At 43.4% G+C, this 19,856-nt stretch overlaps 2 protein-coding genes and 1 non-coding gene across 3 annotated transcripts in view; 2 read left to right on the top strand and 1 right to left on the bottom strand.

Moving 5' to 3' along the window:
- Positions 1 to 19,856, top strand: part of LOC126414100 (mannosyl-oligosaccharide glucosidase) — a 413,842-nt gene that overhangs the window by 54,784 nt on the left and 339,202 nt on the right. The window lies entirely within an intron of this gene.
- LOC126414146 (protein neuralized) overlaps positions 1 to 19,856 on the bottom strand; it is an 860,420-nt gene that overhangs the window by 557,894 nt on the left and 282,670 nt on the right. The window lies entirely within an intron of this gene.
- Positions 5,906 to 5,995, top strand: Trnay-gua (transfer RNA tyrosine (anticodon GUA)). The gene is given in 2 exon segments: positions 5,906 to 5,942; positions 5,960 to 5,995. It is a non-coding gene; the product is annotated as a tRNA-Tyr (tRNA).

Below are 19,856 nucleotides of genomic sequence, written 5' to 3'. Positions count from 1 at the left end.
ACGGTCGCAGGTTCGAATCCTGCCTCGGGCATGGATGTGTGTGATGTCCTTAGGTTAGTTAGGTTTAAGTAGTTCTAAGTTCTAGGGGACTGATGACCACAGATGTTTAGTCCCATAGTGCTCAGAGCCATTTGAGCCATTTGATAAAACCCACCCTCACGGATGAAACGTAAAACCAAATCAGCCGATGAGGCGTTGTCTGCTAAAATCAAAGATAACGAGTCCGGCAACCGAAGATGAAGTCGCAGTGCATCCAAAGAAGGACAGAGCAGAAGAATATGGGCCACTGTCAACCGGACCCGCACCGACACTGAGGTGGGTTTTCACGGCGCAGGAGGTAGCCGAGGATCGCCCAGGCATGGCCAATGCGGAGTCGGCAGAGAACCAAGGACTTCGACACATTCGTGGTCCCCTTAATGGCTCGCAGTTTGTTGTACGTACTGAGATTTTGCCATTCCGTCTCCCAAAGCTGAAAAATCTTGCGGCGTAATAACGAACGCAGGTCAGTTGCGGGGATGCTGATCTCCAGAAGTGGTTTCCGTGTAGCCTTCTTGGGCAGCCGATCAGCAAGTTCATTTCCTGGGATTCCGACGTAACCAGGGCTCGCATAGAGTTTTCATTGCCAAAAGATAAGCAATACTGCTAGAAAAAACCGTAGAAATCAATGTGGGACGAACGATGAACCTATTAGTTAGGACAGTGCGGCGAAATTTGGCGTTAATGGGCTATGGCGGCAGATCACCCGACGCGAGTGCCATTGCTAACAGCACGACGTCGTCTGCAGCGCCTTTCCTGGGCTCGTGACCACATCGGTTGGACCTTAGACTACTGGAGAACCGTGGCGTGGTCAGATGAGTCCCGATTTCAGTTGGTAAGAACTGATGGTAGGGTTCGGGTTTGCTGCAGACCCCACAAGGCCATGGACGAAGTTGGCATCAAGGTTCTGTACAACCAGGTGGTGGCTCCATAATGGTGTGGGTTGTGTTTACATGGTATGGACTGTGCTCTGGTCCAACCGATCCCATCATTGACTGGCATAGGTTATGTTCGGCTACTTGGACACCATTTGGAGCCATTCATGGACTTCATGTTCCGAAACGATAATGGAATTTTTATTGATGACAAGGCGCCATGTCACGGGGCCAGAGTTGTTCGCGATTGGTTTGAAGAACATTCTGGATAATTCGAGCCAATGGTTTAGTCACCCAGATCGCCCGATATGAATCCCATCGAACATTTATGGTACATAATCGAAAGATCAGTTCATGCACAAAATCCTGCACCGGCAACACTTCCGCAGTAATGGGCGGCTATAGAGACAGCATGGCTCAGTATTTCTGCAAGGGACTTCAAACGACTTGTTGAGTACATGTCACATCGAGTTGCTGAAGTATGCCGGACAAAAGGAAGTCCGACACGATATTAGGACCTATCCCATGAGTTTTGTCACCTGTTTGTATCGTGCTAAAAGGGAGAGAGACCTGTAGACTCCGTCAGCTTTATTGTGGGTAACTATCTGTATCACAAAGTCAGGATCGTTCTCCAGTGGTTCGAGGGGCATCACAGTTAATTCACGTTGATGTCTTGGACACTAAACTCGCCTGATCTGAACCCGACGGAACGCATCTGGGACGCTGCAATTCGCGAGCTTCACATCCACAAGCCACCGGCTGCCCGTTAGCGCATGTTGCGACGTACCTCCGGAAATGTACCAAGGGTTTGTCGAGTTGTTGCCACGCAGAATCGCTGCTGCAGAGTGTTCCAAACGTGGACCATGATGCTATTAAGCAGGTGGTCGTAGTGCTGCGGTTCGTGTTGTACTACGAGGGTGTGTCAAATGAAAACCTTAAATTTGCAATAACAAATCGAAATTTCGCGCCGTTATCCTGTAAGTTGGTAAGCGCGCTACAAACAGCGTGCAGAATGGCCTGTATGTAGCAGCATAGTGCATATGCACACGTACCGTAGCAGTATCAGTATAAAGATGGCCTCCCCACTTGCGACTTGCACCAGGGAAGAACAGCGTTCTGTTATTCGGTTTTTGGGCGCTGATAACCACGCAGTTGAGCGCCCCACAAACCAAACATCATCATCATCATTATTCGGTTTTTGCGTAGTGAAGGTGTGAAACCTATTGAAATTCATCGACGAATGAAGGTTCAGTACGGTGATGCATGTTTGTCACAGCAGCAAGTCTACGAATGGAGTAGGAAGTTCGCAAATGGTGTGACTTCAGTGGAAGATGCTCCTCTTCCACGTCAGGCACAACGAGTTGTGACCCCACAGAACAATGCAGCAGTTGAACCCATAGTGAAGGAAAACCGCCGAGTGACACAGAATGACATTGCAGCATGTTTACAGATTACTCATGGATCAGCACACCACACTGTGCATGATGGCTAAAATGGTTCAAATGGCTCTGAGCACTATGGGACTCAACTGCTGAGGTCATTAGTCCCCTAGAACTTAGAACTAGTTAAACCTAACTAACCTAAGGACATCACAAACATCCATGCCCGAGGCAGGATTCGAACCTGCGACCGTAGCGGTCTTGCGGTTCCAGACTGCAGCGCCTTTAACCGCACGGCCACTTCGTGTGCATGATGTGCTCCAGTTTAACAAAGTGTCTGCAAGATGGGTGCCACGGCACCTGACTCCTGAAATGAGAGAACGACGTGTTGATGCTTATGAAGAACTTCTTCGGTGCTTTGAACGAGAACGTGATGGCTTCCTTTCAAGAATCGTTACTGGGGACGAAACCTGGGTTCGCCTCCACCAACCGGAAACGAAGAGAGCGAACAAGGAATAGCGCCATTCCTCATCGCCAAAACCAAAGAAGTTTCGAACAGAACCATCAGCATAGAAGGTAATGCTGACTCTCTTTTGGGGCGAAAAAGGCGTCATTTTGAAGCATTACATGCCTAGAGGGACGACTGTCACCAGTGCATCATACACAGATCTCCTAAAAAATCATCTGTGGCCTGCAATCAAATCAAAGCAACGTGGATTGCTGTCAGCAGGTGTCCTTTTGCAACATGTTAATGCAAGGCGCCACACTGCCCATACAACAGTTGCAACAATCACAGATCTGGATTTTGAGTATCTTCCTCATCCACCGTACTCACCAGACCTTGCCCCAAGTGATTTCTATATGTTTGGACCACTCAAAGACGCAATGGGAGGAAAGAAGTTCCGTTCTGATGAAGAGGTACGCCACGCGGTGCATGAGTGGTTGCGCGGACTACCAAAAGAATGTTTTTCTAAAGGAATTTATGCACTTTGTAAGCGCATTGAGCGTGCGGGAGATTACGTTGAAATGTGATGCAGCTTTGTACCACTTCTGACCAATAAATAATATTTTAAAAAATATTTAAGGTTTTCATTTGGCTCATCCTCGTAATAAACGCCTATAAACAAGCTATTAAATTTAGCTTAATTGACTGTCTCATCACAGAACGTGCAAGTTGGAGGCTTGCCTGCTCAGTGAATGAGGACAGGCGGTGATCTGTGGCAATTCCGATGACTGAGTACAGGCACAAGTGTAGTGGTGTTCACTGTTTGGCGTACATCGTCGAAAATGGGACTCAGCAGCAGAGGACCCCTACGTGTTCCAGTGTTGACCCCAAAGAAGTCGTGAATGGCGTTTGCAATGTGCATGGGATCATCGGTATTGAGGGTTGATTAACAGAAATGTGTCATCTGGCAGGATGAGTCACATTCCTTCTACACCAAATAGGAGGTCGTGTCTTGGTATACCGTCATCCGGGCAACCATCTGATCGGAGGTCGCTTTATTAATACCATTCAGTACATAGTTCAGTAAATTCATGGTTACTAGACGATGTCGTTCCCTTCCTGAGGGCAGACAACAGTTGGGGCGCCATCCTTTAACAGCTATATGACAGGGACGATGATATTTAACAAAGCTATACAAACAATATTCTTACTGAGTCGTGCGTATTACGCAGATACTACTGTATACGTTGGATCGAACGCAATTTTAATAGGCAAGGGTACGTTAACGAAGTAGCGAGTTGCCAACACTCGTATCATTTTTAAGCAGTTAAGAGAAAACAGCCCAGTTTTTATTTCAATGTTTTTCTTTCCATGTTTTAATTTCAGCAATTTAATCCAAATCGTATCATTTCCATTGTCATTGTAATAACAGCCAGTAAGAGAGCTTAACCTCGGCACTTATCACGCACAGACATTCCAGCTCGCCCATGGTGTTATCATTAAGGAAAGTCCTCTGCGTTGTGAACTCTTGCCGTTAGTCCTGTTCTCGCTTATTATCCAATCTTGCCGTACTACAACACAGATAAGAATAGTAAAGCATGTGGCAAGAAAAAAAAATTTAATATGTCCTCTTATTTGCAAAAGGAATTATGAATACACTTTTTTTAGAGAGTTTCGAATCTTAATTTAACAATCTAAGTCTCACATAGCACATATTCAGCAAGATTTATTAATCATATGAAACAGGGGTTATTGGGTAAGTGTTACGTTGTTGGTATTGGAACTTCAAAACTCTTCGCTCGTAATTAATAGTTTCGCCCATCTTTCAGGGCACCACGACCCTTCCCCCTGCTCTTCCCTTCCATCCAAAGAACAGTTGACCTTTTTATATTTTTACACAAATAAGCTTCCAACTTTTGGAAAAATAAAGTGGCATGGGAACTAAGGGTCTCGAAAACGGCAAGGAATTCTGAAAAATTACAAGCTATATTTAACACTGCACAGTTTTTAGTTGCTCGCCGGAGTTCCACGGTTTGCCATTCAGTGCAGGTATAGGCGACTCTTCACATGCTACCCGTAACATACCAAAGACAGTTTGTGAGTCCACAAATAGAACCGGAAAACAGAACGTTGAATGAGGGAAGGCAAACAGGGAATCATCCCCCACTAAGCAGAACGACAACTATGACGACCGAAAGAATCAGCGTCAAGCTAGCGCTGAATGCAAAATTGCAGTTGTCTGAATTCTGAGAGTTTGTATTGGACATCACATACGCTTCTTCCATTTTCGAACGAGTGCTTTTCACATACTGTATTCCTCTGAATTGCAAATTCTTGGAAGTTACGATAACACAGTGTACTAAATACCGAAGTAGACAAAATACTGTGTTAAAATATTTTATTGTTATTAAAATCCTGGTATCTGTTGCACATGAAAAATAGGGGTTTATGGCAAGTTATATTAATGTGGAGAGATACTTACTGTGGACATGAAGAATCTCCAAAAGGAATTAATGGAATCGAGAATCTCCAAATAAAGTGGCCTACACACTGAACAACGATAAAAGAAGTCTTGAAAGGCATCATTGCGGTTCCCTCTGCCCTCCCATCTGAAAAGCCGATGATAAATCATATTTCGAAGCTCATCCTAAATCACTAAAAAACTGTCAACCCCGCGCCGCCAAGAACCGAACACTGGACCCACGACCGACTTCCTGCCCAACCCTACCGCCTGAAGAATTTTCAGTAACGCAAGCAGTGTATTCCACAGAAAGTACTCAGATACTAGAGCTGGGATAACGAACATACGATGTGTAACGCACAATACCGTTTCCGTCCTGGGGAACAGAGCAACCCTCTGGCATGAAACCACATGGTGTTAACCAATGAAATGTGCTGTAAACGGTGTTATTGTTAGCCCAGTGAATCATGCATGATACAGATAATACATTGCTTGCACGTAGGCTGCAGTATAAAGTTGTACTGTCTGATGGACGTCTTTATTACGTGGACCGTCTGTATGAATTACGAATGAACTGTACTCGTGTGTTAATACAAACTGACTTCTGCGATATGCTTTCCCACTGTTTGCAACCCGGGAAAACGACCTTCAACAAGGACAGAAGAAAGCGCAGCGGTCTGTACCTGAGCAGCCGCCCACCTTCTCTGCCCCTTCGGTAGCTCAGTTGGTAGAGCGGTGGACTGTAGTGGTTAACAGAGCAGATATCCATAGGTCGCTGGTTCAAATCCGGCCCGAAGGAATATTTTAATTTACTTGAATGACGGCTATTATGTATGCCTTTCGTGGGAAGCAAGGCAAATTTACATTAAATGCAAAACATATTTGAGAATCATAGTTTGTTAAGTAAACCTTGAAATTTATGTGACTGATGTCATCTCATTTTAGCAATTTTCTGTTCAAACTTGATGCCTCGGGCAAGTTATTTAAATGTGTGATTTGATCCATTATAAATGGTTCTGAAAGCCTGCGACTGTGAAAAGAATAGGTTTGTTTATAAATAACTCATCTCCTACCAGTCATGAATTTCTTTATTTTATTTTTCGCACGACGCGTTTCGGGAAATGATTCCCGTTTTCAAGTGCGTTTTTTATGTTTCTTATGTCATCCCTATGCGATGTTGTCGATGTGTGAGATTCTGCTTCATTTCGTTGGCTTTAGGTTTCCTTATGGTCCATATATGCAGAGTCTCTCACACACTAAACACCACACACAACTTCTTGTAGACTTTTAAACATCGAAAACATTTTGCATAAAAGTGTACAACAAGTTGTGTGCGATATTTAGTGTGTGTGAGACTCTGCACAAATGGACCATAAGGAAACTTAAAGTCAACGAAATGAAGCAGAATCTCACACATCGACAACATCACATAGGAATGACATAACAAACACAAAAAACGCACTTGAAAATGGGAATCATTTCCCGAAACGCGTCGTGCGAAAAGTAAAATAAAGAAAATCGGGACTGGTAGAAGATGAGTTATTTATAAACAAACCTATTTAAATATGTGTTACTATAACGTTCACGATTCATACCTCCGCACAGCAACACAGAAATTCATTGCCATATGCGTGTGGGTTCCATTGCAGCGTTTAATCGACGTGAGCGGTATATTCACCAAGGGCGATACTTCGTGTAAACCCACATTAAATGGATTTATCTTGCATTTTCCACTTCTGCAGCTGCGAAACTGGGTACCTCACTGTCGAAACCACTGTCGCTTTAAGTTTTTGCTGAGGCTCATTTTATATTTCACCTCTCATTTCCAGTAATACGACGCTGTCAGTGCGAATAAAATGGTTTTTACCACGGAAACCACACATTTAGAGACGTATGTTCGTATGATCACACTTGTTCCTTATCCTTTCGGGGATCGTCTCTTTCAGCTTGTCGCCGCTCAAAATCCTCTTGTATGTAGGACAAGGGTTCCGATAGCTGACATTTGGGATACACTGGAAGTATAAGGGGAAAAGAAAGATTGCTTAAAAGACAGCAAGTATCGAAATACATCTCAGAAAGTTGTTTCTAAATCAACGTTTGTATCAAAACATTGTATGAAATTGAAGCGTTGACCTTGGGTAAAATTGGAAACAAGAATCTAGAACCATCTGAAATACGAAGCTGTAGAAAGATGATAAAAAGTAAACGCGAGGAGAGAAATTTATGGAAAACCAGAAAATGTGATAAACACTGAGAAATTATTCTGAAATATTTAACTTTCCAACTGAAGGAAGAGTACAGTAGACCCATTTTATGTGTCTATACAGACATTACTGACTACGAAATGGGTGGGACGTATGTCGAGATGAAATAATCAGGAAGAGTCCATCAGTTAAAAGGCTGAAATTAAAAAAAAGTTTACAGGTTTTACTCATCTTGTGGCACGTTTATCTCTCCGAAAAATATCAGCTGTACAGTTTTCTGCTGTTCATGTTAAACTGCACGTATGTTGCTTAATATTTGAGCCAATGCAAAGATCACAGAAATACAATACTGCCTTCTCTGATGAAGTCCTACGATATTCAAACCAGTATTAGGTCTGAACTTACCTTGGTGGATATAACGGAGCTATCCTGACGTCATTAGTTCACGGACGTCAACTTATAAACGTTGATTGCAACAGGATGGCGCTTGCCGATTACTTGTTGCCAGTCTTCTGTGTAGTATTACTGGATTGGTCATATTGTGAACGAAATTACATTTTCAAACGTCCGAAAATCGGCAACTTTAATTTACTAACGTCGATGATTACATGTAAGATACGATTTCACCTATGAAGAGGAATCTGTGAAATCTTCATTGATGACGTTCTACCACAGGATTTCTTGCAAGAGTAAAAAAGAATAAAAAATAAAATAATGACAACAAAAATATGAGTAGCATTAAAAGAAATAAATTCAATAAATAAATAAAATGAAGTCAACAAATACATAAAAAATACAAACTAAAAATTTATAAAATAAAAAACAAATATAAAAAAAATAAGAATCTAGGTTTACTTTGACATATCAGAGAAAAAGAATGCAAGTTTTCGGTTTGAAGTTTACAAGTAATATATTGATACATGTAATAGAAAACTGAACGAAAAAAAAAAAAATCCTCGCAGTTCTACAGTGAAAAACGATGTCACTAGTACAATAACTGACACTTATTGTTTTGTTAAAATCCAACGACCAGTTTCGAACTGGAGCATCTGCCTTTTACACGGGAGACAGAACCGATTTTCCACCACCATAGGGACACATCGAAATGTGATGCGAAATAATTAATTTCGGCATCATTTTAGTGCTTTTTTGCACTTTAAATGGTTTCAAAATACGCAGTTAACGAGAGAAGCGAACACTTGAAATTAACGTCGACGAAAAGTTAATTGGACGTGACACCCAACGAGGGGCTCGACACAAGCAGTGTAAGTATAAAATGTGTGTGGCCACGCAACTGATGTTCAGCCGAAAATGATATCGTCTATTCTTCTTTTTCGTTAAGTGAAAGCGATGACCTGGAAGCAGGCTTGAAATAGCGCATTTCATCCTATAGGGTGATCTGAGCACATGGCGTCCGTTAACCACTGAATCAATTATTGAAAATTAAAGCATTAAGTCGATCGTTTTCCGTTCTTAGTGGGGCGCCAACTACAAGTATAGAAGGATAAACCACCATTTTTTATCGGAGAAGTTATCGCTGACAGAACGATGCTAGTGGCCTTCCCAACTACTGCAGCCCTTTCATGTCCTTCGACTCTCTTTTTTGTACACGTTGCACGTAGTCTTTCGCTCCCTGTACTTTATCCCTTCAGAATTTCAAAGAGAATACCACAGCCACCGTTGTCAAAAGATCTCTCTCAGTCTACAAATGCTGTAATCGTATGTTTCTCTTTTTTCCGGATATCTTCTCAGATAACCTGTAGGGTCAATACTGATATGTACACATGTGGTGTCTGTTCTTTTGGACGTGTTTTTCCAACACATGTGTTGGGTCGAGACTCAGACCCAGATTTCCCGCCATAACAGCCTCGTCCATCCGAGCACTGTTCCCTCACAACCCAAACTCCAAGCCTTACAGTAATGAACAAAGTAAGAGCATATTGACTATCAGACCAATTGTGTGATTGGATTGAAGAGTTCCTAGTTAACAGAACGCAGCATGTCATTCTCAATGTAGAGAAGTCTTCCGAAGTAAGAGTGATTTCAGGTGTGCCGCAGGGGAGCGTCGTAGGACCATTGCTATTCACAATATACATAAATGACCTTGTGGATAACATCGGAAGTTCACTGAGGCTTTTTGCGGATGATGCTGTGGTATATCGAGAGTTTGTAACAATGGAAAATTGTACTGAAATGCAGGAGGATCTGCAGCGAATTGACGCATGGTGCAGGGAATGGCAATTGAATCTCAATGTAGACAAGTGTAATGTGCTGCGAATACATAGAAAGAAAGATCCCTTATCGTTTAGCTACAATATAGCAGGTCAGCAACTGGAAGCAGTTAATTCCATAAATTATCTGAGAGTACGCATTAGGAGTGATTTAAAATGGAATGATCATATAAAGTTGATCGTCGATAAAGCAGATGCCAGACTAAGATTCATTGGAAGAATCCTAAGGAAATGCAATTCGAAAACAAAGGAAGTAGGTTACAGTACACTTGTTCGTCCACTGCTCGAATACTGCTCACCAGTGTGGGATCCATACCAGATAGGGTTGATAGAAGAGATAGAGAAGATCCAACGAAGAGCAGCGCGCTTCGTTACAGGATCATTTAGTACGCGCTTAAGCGTTACGGAGATGATAGATAAACTCCAGTGGAAGACACTGCAGGAGAGACGCTCAGTAGCTCGGTAAGGGCTTTTGTTGAAGTTTCGAGAACATACCTTCACCGAGGAGTCAGGCAGTATATTGCTCCCTCCTACGTATATCTCCCGAAGAGACCATGAGCATAAAATCAGAGAGATTAGAGCTCACACAGAGGCATACCGACAATCCTTCTTTCCACGAACAAAACGAGACTGGAATAGAAGGGAGAACCGATACCGATAGAGGTACTCGAGGTACCCTCCGCCACACACCGTCAGGTGGCTTGCGGAGTATGGATGTAGATGTAGATGTAGATCAGGGGAAAGAAGCGTCAAGTGGCCAGGTTGGGAAACGTGGCCATTGCTTATTTGATGTCTTCAACAGTGCTACTTACTACCGAGAAGTGGCCAAAGTAGGTGTAATCGATACCATTAGTGTTTTCATTGATGCTGCCAAAGGAAGCTCGCACCGACATCCTTCTGCGAAGGTTTTTCGATCGTCGGATGTAAGGAAAGTCACTCATATTACTTTAGTTGCTTCAATTTCATGTAGAGCAAAAGATTTTTGCGATATGACGGTTCACAATATGCCCTGTGGTTTACTGTCGTTTCTTTCGGTTGTATTGTTTCGCGTGCGAACCATTGAAACAGACATGGCGTCCGATCGGGGAAAATTGGCCACGCTACATTCAGGAAAAGTGGCCACTTTTTCCGAGGGATGGTCACTATTCCCGACAGTTCATTTTCAGTCTGCTTATCCCAATGAGAATTAGCTAATTCGATATTTTATGCACACTATAACAACTGAAATTAAAACATTACAAATCATTTTATACACAAAACTAATATCCATTATCCTGTTCTTTTGCAACGGTTTGCAAGGACTTCAAGATACCAATAAGACACAACCGGAAAAAGAGCAACAAACAAGGGACCCTGTTGCGATGCAAAAGGCGACTGAGGCAGTAAATAATGATATAACATCCCTTTTTCAGCAGCAGCAAAACAGTTCAATATTCCAGTTTACACGCTAAGACGAAGAAATATAGGGAAAAATAGAAATGCAGTTGGCAATAAAAAGGCTTTAGGCACTTCAGGGTAGTGTTCAGTGAAGAACAAGAGCGAGAAATCCTTAGCCACATTTTTGAAATGCAAAAGCGATATTGCGAAATTACTGTGAATGACCTACGGCGATTAGCATTCCAGTTGGCGGAGCGTAACAAAATACCACACCGTTTCAACAAAGAGCCTGAAATGGCAGGCAAAGACTGCGTGGCGTGCTTTAGAGAACGGCATCCTAATATTAGTCTTAGTTAGCCAGAATCTGCCTCTGTGGCTAGAGCGCAAGCGTTTAACAAGGTGATCGTAGACGAGTTCTTTGATATCCTTAAGACATTGCAAGATAAACGATTGTAATGTATATGAAACTGATATGTAGATGAAACCGGTCTTCTGACGGTTCAGTCCAAGAACAGCAAAGTGTTTGCACTCAAAGAAGACGACAAGTCGGAGCCACTGCTTCAGCTGAGAATTGCTGTCGACTTTTGTAATGTGCATGTCTGCAGTAGGAAATTTCATTCGCCCTTTCGTAATCTTCGCTAGACGAAGAATGAAGGCTGAACTTAGAAATGGGGCTCCGCCAGGAACAGAATTTGCGTGCCACTCTAGCGAGTGGATGTAGAATGAAATTTTTGGATTGGTTTGAACATTTTTTAAAACATGCAGAGCCAATTGCTGAAGATCCAGTTCTACTAATCTTAGATGGTCACTCTACCCATATTAATACTTCTCATTTGTTGACCTTTTTGTGCCAATAATGTACTGCAACATGCTTCTTTCTCGTTTGTATTACTGTTCTCCTAGCAATAATCAGTGGTGAAATAGAAACTATAAGCCTACCCACTCTTTTTAAACTTAAAAGTCTCTTTGGGAAAGGAGGCAAAGGACTAATCACTTTACCCCATCGGGTAGGGAAAAGTGGCCACTATGTAAACATTCAGAAAAACTTGTTTTGCAAATCAAACTGCCTTTTCCTGCTGCTAGTTATTTTATTAATCCCGTACGCGTTTCGCCTTCTCCTTTTCTAAGGCATCACAAGTGGGATCTATAATGACACAGTTTTGTTAGTTATAAATTATCAAACAGTTCACTTCGCGATTTTTTGTAAAAATGTAATAACTCACGATTTGCTGATCTGCGTTTCCTCACATCTGGTCTGGAGGTCGCATTACCACTTTTATCACTGTTCTATATTTTTTGTGTTTTCGCCACCCACACACTCTTCAACATGTTTCTCACTCTTTTTGTGATGGACTATCGTTCTTCTGTCACTTGATACAACTATTTCGTCGTACACTTCTTTTCACAGCGTAAATATTGCGACTCCATTACGCGTATCATCATCTTTGGTATGTGTTGCCACCCTAACGAAGAATATGTTCGTTACTAACTTCTGTTTATGATGTTTATACCGTGTGTGTGTGTGTGTGTGTGTGTGTGTGTGTGTGTGTGTGTGTGTGTGTGTGTGTGTGTATGAGTGAGAGAGAGGGGGGGGGGGGGAATAGAGCCTTTTTTTTTTTTTTTTTTTTTTGGGTGGGAGGTGGTTATACTCGCTGTTAACGAGTGGCTGAAAACTTTGGTGACAGCTGTTTTGACTTTTCGTTTCAGTATCCTGGGGAGGGGTCATGGATGAGAGAGTGTAAAGATGTTGGGTTCTGTTATTATTACGTTGAACAGTATTATTATATTTATCCTTTTTGCGAACATTATTCTATTATTTTATCTATTAGTGTAAATAATGAATTGCTTGGCATGTGTACTTGGTCATTCAACAGGTGCTTTTTATTGTTGATTCTAATTATTCTCATGTCATCTTCTCTAGTGGTTGGTCTGTGGTCATTTTCTCTTAGGTGTTCTGCAAATGTGGAGTGGTTTGTCCCATATTTCCATGTTCTCATTTCAGATACAAGGAACACATGAGAGCATGGAAATATGGGACAAACGAAGTGGTTCCTTCATCTTCGGAATCAAATCAGTCACAAGGACTTAAGTCCGGGGAGTATGGTGGACGGTACAGTACGTCCCAGTCCCATCGACCGAACAGAGGAGCCACAGTTGCGTTGTATGCGCCCGCGCATTGTCGTGGAAAATGATGAGTGAGTTGGGCCGAAAGTGTCGCCGCTTCTTTCGCAAAGCTGGTCGCAGGTGGTGTCTACTTTGAAGTACAGTAACAGGTGCAAACGTGTAACTCTTTTGTATCGGTTGTGCATAAATAGTTGCCACTATTCAAGTTCCAACCTTCTTGTATCCTATAATATATACTTTGACGTTAGCTATAAATATTTGGTTGATACCTTACAGTATGTAGACTGGAGATGTATGTCACAAGCTTCTGTGAATCACCATGTTTTCAAGAAAATTCCATTTCACTTAGAGTGGTCACTTAAACCCACCTCCCCCAACTGACATAGCATCACCTATCCATGAACACATTACCCACACATCGTTATTCCCATAAGAGATCGGGTATGGTGTGCATCCGCACTGAAAGGACGGATCGGGAATCTAGATCTGTTAAAAATGTGTTCGTGGGTAAGTCTTGCTATAACAGTAGTGTGTGACAGGCTGGAAATTTGAGTTTGAAGGAAAGCGTGTTGGGGTGGTCGAGGCGGTCAATGTGACCAAATGTGTTCAGATGTGTGTGAAATCTTATGGGACTTAACTGCTAAGGTCATCAGTTCCTAAGCTTACACACTACTTAACCTAAATTATCCTAAGGACAAACACACACACCCATGCCCGAGGGAGGACTCGAACCTCCGCCGGGACCAGCCGCACAGTCCATGACTGCAGCGCTCTAGACCGCTCGGCTATCAATGCGGCCGTTTGCGTAAAGCGGGAAACCCGGGTCGAGTCCGGAACAAATGTTCACTCGTTACCATTGATACATTTCAATGTTCAAATGCGGCCAAGACTCTGAAATCTTCTAACAGTATTGCCTCACGCGTATTTACCTTTCTTCTGAACCCAAACTGTTGTCTGGTGAAAAATAAATAAATAAAAATAAAAATTAAACACCTTTCATCTTAAGAGACTATACTCTCATACATAAGTCGTAATACTGTACTACAGTTGAGATCTCTTCGAGTTGTACTTGATTCTTACCGGAACTATACATCTCTCTCTCTCTCTCTCTCTCTCCCTCTCTCTCTCTCTCTCCCTCTCTCTCTCTCTCCCTCTCTCTCTCTCGTTTTTTTTCTTTTGGGTCATCACTCTTCTGAATGGTTTGATAGGGCCCGCCACGAATTCCTCTGCTCTGCCAACCTTTTCATGTCAGCTGTCTAAAGTACAATCGATCTACAGGCATGAAAACTGCAGACGAACATGAAAAACGAGAACCACGATCTTCGGGAGCAGCTCACCTGGCTTTCCACAAGCTAAACAGAGACGATGTGGCACTCGGTCGAGCCTTAAAAAATGGGACACCAATTTTGTTCCTGTAAACAAACGATTGGAAGCGAGATACAGACCGTCGAGTTAACAGGTTTAACGACGGTCGCCGATTCGGCTTTGATGTCGTGGGAGGGGAGGGGAGGAGGGGGGGAAATTAAAACGATTAAGTGGTGTTCCAATAATGGCAGCTACACGTCGCCGGCACCACTTCAGAAGAGAAGGGGGAAGAGGGATGGGGTACTGTAGCGGCGGGATAACGATTGGGTGGATTTTGATAGCGGAATGACCGAATAATGGAGAGCGTTAATGTAATTTGGCGTAAGATGGATGCGCAGCAATAAATCTAGTGGCGGCGGCAGGTCGGTGTGGAGCGGGCCGGTGACCGGCGCAACAGCAGGCGAAGCGCGTCCCGGACCCGTGCGCCACATGGCGCCGCAGCACCTGTCGCGCGACAGACACGCGCCTCCCACAGCCGCGCGTAGGGAGCTACGATATTCGACCTTGGCGTGACTAGCAGCTGCGCCCCTCCGGTGTCTTCTGACATAGCGCCTCCCTCCCCCCCCCCCTCCTACCTTATAAGTCTGAGCTGTCTGACTATGCTACGACAGCCCTACGATGTCTGTTAAATGGGCCATTAAATTTACACTACTGGCCATTAAAATTACTACACCAAGAAGAAATGCAGATGATAAACGGGTATTCTTGGACAAACATATCATACCAGAGCTAACATGTGATTACATTTTCACGCAGTTTGAGTGCACAGATCCTGAGAAATCAGTACCCAGAACAACCACCTCTGGCCGTAATAACGGCCTTGATACGCATGGGCATTGAATCAAACAGAGCTTGGATTGCGTGTATAGATACAGCTACCCAACACGATACCACAGTTCATCAAGAGTAGTGACTGGCGTATTGTGACGAGCCAGTTGCTCGGCCACCATTGACCAGACGTTTTCAATTGGTGAGAGATCTGGAGAATGTGCTGGCCAGGGCATCAGTCGAACATTTTCTGTATCCAGAAAGGCCCGTATAGGACCTGCAACATGCGGTCTTGCATTGTCCTGCTGAAATGTAGGGTTTCGCAGGGATCGAATGAAGGGTAGAGCCACGGGTCGTAACACATCTGAAATGTAACGTCCACTGTTCAAAGTGCCGTCAGTGCGAACAACAGGTGACCGAGACGTGTAACCAATGGCACCCCATACCACCGCGCCGGGTGATACGCCAGTACGGCGATGACAAATACACGCTTCCAATGTGTTTTCACCGCGATGACGCCAAACACGGACGCGACCATCATGATACTGTAAACAGAACCTGGATTTATCCGAGAAAATGACGATTCGCCATTCGTGCACCTAGGTTCGTCGTTGAGTTCACCATCGCAGCCGTTACTGTCTGTGATGCAGCGTCAAGGGTAACCGAAGCCATGGTCTCCGAGCTGATAGTCCATGCTGCTGCAAACGTCGTCGAACCGTTCGTGCAGATCGTTGTCTTGCAAACGTCCCCATCTGTTGTCTCATGGATCGAGACGTGGCTGCACGATCCGTTATAGCCATGCGGATAAGATGCCTGTCATCTCGAATGCTAGTGATACGAGGACGTTGGGATCCAGCACGGCGTTCCGTATTACCCTCCTGAACCCACCGATTCCATATTCTGCTAACAGTCATTGGATCTCGACCAACGCGAGCAGCAGTGTTGCGATACGATAAACCGCAATCGCGATAGGCTACAATCCGACCTTTGTCAAAGTCGGAAACGTGATAGTACGCATTTCTCCTCCTTACACGAGGCATCACAACGTTTCACCAGGCAACGCCGGTCAACTGCTGGTTGTGTATGAGAAATCGCTTGGAAACTTTCCTCATGTCAGCACGTTGTAGGTGTCGCCACCGGCGCCAACCTTGTGTGAATGCTCTGAAAAGCTAATCATTTGCGTATCACAGCATCGTCTTGCTGTCGGTTAAATTTCGCGTCTGTAGCACGTCATCTTCGTGGTGTAGCAATTTTAATGGCCAGTAGTGTACATATTACCGACAATATAGCCCAACAACATTGCGCCCACACAATTTGCAACACATACTACTTCAAAAATGTCATATTACGACCCTGTGCTGTTGAGAAAATACTTCATTTACACAACCAGTTTCACTCGTCTGACCATAATCAGGTTCTCACATAAAAGTTTTCGCAGCGGCTCAACGCGGTGATATGACATTTGTCAAATATTAAGGAGATGTGGGGCACCACCTCCTCAAAACGTGTGCTTCAAGACTACCAGGCATTACTGCGCCACTACTGTCCAGCAATGTTTTCGACAATGCAATTCCGAGTCAGAAGTTTTTACAAGGGGCACAGTACTGGCATAAAATGGACACACGCGAGCTAGTGCTAGTTAAATGCGGATCTACTGCTTTTACATCACTCAAGGAATCAAGTTAAAGAGAACAAGAGAAATCTGGCTAAATGTGGATGCGTTCTTTTTTTTTTAAGTAATCGGTATGCTTCAGAAAACTTAAAAGTGGACTGATGTTTGCTGCAAACATACCTGTTCCAGAATTTTACCAGAATCTCAAAACACGATTTCGAATATCTCGTACAAGCAATTTGTCCGAGAACTGCTAAGCCCGATACAAATGTGAGAGAATCTACACAAGTTACAACCTGACTGCCCTCGGTTTTTAGCTCTGGTGATTCGTTCAGAAGTTTGTATACCTGTTTAAGGTACACTATTTATAAAGAAGCCTCATGGTATCAGAGATAGGCCCATACAACGCTTTGCTAGAAGGACTGAAAGATTTCGTTAAGGAAAGTTTGAAATAACACGACAGTTTTATATTATATTTGTTCATCCGCACACACCACTTTTTATACCGTCAAAACCTGCTTCAGGTGAAACTCATGACATCAAATACACAAACCACATGGATGAAGCACCTGCGCTTCCAGTCCTCCTATGCATATTTTTGCCTCGCATTTGGCATAGGTTCGAGGACTTCATGTTGAGCTCATCAGAAACAGCTTGCCAACATTTTTTTTTCGGGTTTTGACCGTTGTAGAGGCTACATTAATTTCGACGCCTCGTAGCTACGGCCATACATGGATCGTACTTATAATACTTACAGTTCTCTCGTTTGCCCACTTTTCCATTACTATACACAACAAAAAACACATGCCATTGTATGTCAGCGCGAAAACATTCGAACGAAAGCGAAGCGATATTTTTCTCACTCAGGCACGTCACTGCAGCATTCTCCGTGACAGAAGTAGGAAACAAAGGCGAGGGCGAGAGGGAATCATTTACAGACAAGAAAAGAGATAGATATTGCCATTCAATCTCTTTATACAAAAGGCAGTGTCCTAGCTGACTGATTGACTCATCACAGAAGAGCCCAAACCGCTAAGGATAGAAACTTGAAGTTTGGAGAGGGTTGGATTTTATATTGTAGGCATCCTTTAAGAAGGGATTGTCTGAAGTTCCACTCCTAAGGGCGTGAAATAGGAGGTGAAAGGCTTTTTGAAGTTATCTAGCTACTAACGGACTTTTGAAGCTAAAAATATTAAAACTGGTATTTGGATTCTCAGCCAGAAAAAAAATACATGTTTCAGGATTTCTGGAAATTCAACCCCTAAGGGAGTGCAATAGGGGATAAAAATTTTGTATAAAATATTTCGATACATTAAAAAAACATTGAGCTAAATTTATGAAAACTGGTATTTCACTTCTGGGTTAGACATAAGGAAATATTTGTTAGGAGATGAAAGTTCCTATGGAAATATCTCCTCTACAACGCAAAAGGCATGATTAACAAACCAGAATCGCTTTTTGGTCAGAATTGCAGTCGGAAAAGACCATGCTTATATGGGCTTAATTATCATGAAGAGCTTAGAAGGTGTTGCAGTTTGTGAACCAACATAAAAATTCGATGAAATAAAAACAAAAAAAGTCTACGCGAGCGAAGCAGGGGGCGCTAAGCTAGTAATAAAATATTCTCCACCCACGGTGGACAACAACTCCTAGGCAACACGTCGGCAACTACCTGCAACAGCCTGCAACATCAGCAATATTGCCCAACCATACAGGAAAATTGCAGTCTATTGCAGTACATTGAAGTAATGTTGACGGCAACGCTATTGCCGTAAAATAACGCCCATCTAAAATCACCTTTCGGCAAAGTATCCTTCGTGATGCTTCGTATCCGACAACATCGGTTGCATGATACCCAACTCGCGTTTTTCTCATGATCCAACCTGAAAGCCATGAATCAAGGCAGGCAATCAGTTAGAGTATTTCTTGCCTTCCCCGAAAAAGATTTGAGCAGAGCCACATCTGCGCTTCTTATCGAAAGTGTAATCGTATTGGGTATCAAGAGGAATTGTGACTGGATTAAGGCTTTCTTTGCAGGGAGGACACAGAATGTTATCTTGGATGGAGAGTCATCGACATTTCTAGAAGTAGCTTGCGGGCAATATTAACAGTAACCTAACATATTACACAGATGATACAGTTATCTATAGTGAAGTACTGCCCGCAGCTCGTGGTCTAGTGGCTAGTGTGTGTGTGTGAAATCATATGGGACTTAACTGCTAAGGTCATCAGTCATTAAGCTTACACACTATTTACATAAATTATCCTAAGGACAAATACACACACACCCATGCCCGAGGGAGGACTCGAACCTCCGCCGGGACCAGCCGCACAGTCCATGACTGCAGCGCCCAAGACCGCTCGGCTAATCCCGCGCGGTCTAGTGGCTAGTGTTGGTGCATCTGGACCACAGGGTCCCGGTTTCGATTCCCGGCCAGGTTGGGAATTTTCTCCGCCCGGGGACTGGGTGTTTGTTGTCCTCATCATTTCATCACCATCATTCTTGACAGTTTCTAGATTGGATTGAGTTAAAAATTGGGCTGTGTAAAAATTGGGACTTTATACGGGCGCTGATGATTCAAATGGTTCAAATAGCTCTGAGCACTATGGGACTTAACTTCTAAGGTCATCAGTCCCCTAGAACTTAGAACTACTTAAACCTAACTAACCTAGGGACATCATACACCTCCATGCCCGAGGCAGGATTCGAACCTGCGACCGTAGCGGTCACGCAGTTCCAGACTGTAACGCCTAGAACCGAACGGCCACTCCGGCCGCCGGCGCTGATGACTGCGTAGTTGAGCGCCCCCCCCCCCCCCCCCCGCAAAGTGAAAATCATCATCATCATCATCATCATCATCATCATCATCATCTATAGTGAAGCACTGTTTGAAAAAAAAGGCGCTAACATTCAGTTGGATCTTGAAAAGTTGTTAAACTGGAGGAGAGTTTGGCAACTTGCTTTAAATGTTCTGGCGT

Source organism: Schistocerca serialis, chromosome 1, assembly GCF_023864345.2.
Source record: "Schistocerca serialis cubense isolate TAMUIC-IGC-003099 chromosome 1, iqSchSeri2.2, whole genome shotgun sequence".
Classification (NCBI taxonomy): domain Eukaryota; kingdom Metazoa; phylum Arthropoda; class Insecta; order Orthoptera; family Acrididae; genus Schistocerca; species Schistocerca serialis.
Note: the sequence above shows the minus strand (reverse complement) of the source record. Positions and strands in the feature narration are given on the sequence as shown.